Below are 2,185 nucleotides of genomic sequence, written 5' to 3'. Positions count from 1 at the left end.
GGTGGCCGGAGGAGGAAGTTCCGGCGAAGGGAAGTTCGGGACAGCCCTTGCTTTCGGGCGGCACCGCTCTCTCACGGCGGCGCTAGGGGGGCTGCTACCGGCCTAGAATGGAAGCTGGGAGGGAGACCGACCGAACGGGACCGGTCCGGCGGCGAACGGAGGTCGGACGGCGGCGGGAGGACGGCCGGAAATTCTTCTGGGTGTAGAGAGGAGAAAATCGGGTGGGAGGAGAGAGAATCGGGAGAGAGGGAGAAGAGAAAGAAGAAATGGGTTGGGCTCGGCCCAGCCGACCCAACACTCCTTTTAACCCAAAATTCCAAAATTCAACACCCCGAAAAATAATACCCGAATAAAAATTACCTTTTACTAGCTAAAATTTACTATTTTTACCGTCGTCGTATTTTCCCCATACGAATTATCCTCCGCACAAAATCGTCCCCGAAACCCCTCTAGGGACCAATTAAACTATTTACTCAATGATTGGGACGGTAAAATTCTTATTATAATCACGCTAGTAAATAAGGTAAAAATATAAGGGTCGGGATGTGACAATTTTAATCTATGTACAATAGCAAATTCAATTTTTCTTTTTTGTGAAGAAAAACTTGTACTAACATATTAAATTTAGCTTGATAACTTATTTCTTTTTAAATATTGTTTCCCATCCATATCATTGTTATCATATTCAGTAGCATCATGAAAGAATAGTTTTAAATACACACCCCAAATAACTTAATACACATCCCTATTATTTGATATTTCAAATCAGATTTGATTGGTATGTTAAATGACTAAAAGAGACATGTGTTAATACAATTTAAATATTAAAAACAAACTTATTTATATTTGGAAACTAATAATATGAAATATAAATCAAATTAAAATCTTAAAAACGAAAACTTATTTTTGGAAACTTATAAAGTGAATTAGAACAAATTAAATTTTTAAGATTGAGAACTTATTTAGGGAAACTATTAAAGTAAACAAAAAATTTGCAACGAAATTTGGATAATCAATTAATTTCTTTTTTGTTCTTAAATATTCATAATTTTCAAGTTTAGAGTTTCAAAGTGTTAAACGATGTAATTGTTATGCATATGAACATCTATTAATTTTGTTATATTTCACATATATATTTTCCTTTTCATCCAAGCACACTATTCAGATATGTATTTTTCATCTTGTTTATCATTTTCATGTTTAAGAATTTGAAATGAACAATGAATTTGTAAGGATTTCTGAAGAACTAACACAAGTAATAGATATAAACATCTATAAAATGTTAATTTATATAAATATATACTAATTATACAATAATAATAGTGTTAATATAGTCACATTTCATGGATTTTTAGATGAAGGGTATTTTCGGTGCTTTAGGTTGTGTATTTAGTAAAATATATGAATGAGAAATTAAATAAGTAGTGTATTAAGAAAGAGATGTGTATTAAGTTATTTGGGGTGTGTATATAAAATTTCTCATCATGAAATGTGACAATACATTTCAAAAAAAAAAAATGAAATGTGACAATAAATACATTTGATAGGGAAATTTTGGATTCAAGCATAAATACATAGAAAATTTATGAATTTTATGGGTAGATTGGAATATAGTTTGGACTCTTAATTTAGCAGATCTATTAGGTAGGGCCATCAATGTTTTTGGATATATATCCCTCATGAAACTTGAAGTTAAGCATGTTAAGAACAGTGGTGCATATATATATACGTCCGCACCAAAGTTTTTGGTGCGGATTTCCATTTTTGCACCACTTCCCGATCGAATTTCCTCAAACTTCCTTCTAGACATATCTAGATCATCTTGTGTAGATCATCTCTACAAAATTTCAGCCAATTTAGTGATCGTTAAGGCCCTCAAAATCGAAAAACAAATGGAGATGATGAACCAGACAGAATTCAGTCCGTCAGATTTGTTTTTCGATTTTGAGGGCTTTAACGATTAAAAGCTTCGTTTGTGACCTCTATCGAGTCTCATAACAGCTTGGTTTTGTATGCAAGAGCAATGTAACATTCTGCTCCTTTGAGTTTTGACGTACTAGATGCCTAAGGCGGATCTTCGCTTGGTATCTGTGGAACATTTCATTGGAAAGGATTAAACCACATGTTTTGACCTCCAGGCTAACAAGCCTAGATGCCGAGATTTCACATCTCATGCGCTCAAAGT

Source organism: Fragaria vesca, linkage group LG4 (genome assembly GCF_000184155.1).
Source record: "Fragaria vesca subsp. vesca linkage group LG4, FraVesHawaii_1.0, whole genome shotgun sequence".
NCBI lineage: Eukaryota > Viridiplantae > Streptophyta > Magnoliopsida > Rosales > Rosaceae > Fragaria > Fragaria vesca.
The sequence above is the reverse complement of the archived record's forward strand: the minus strand, read 5'-3'. Positions refer to the sequence as shown.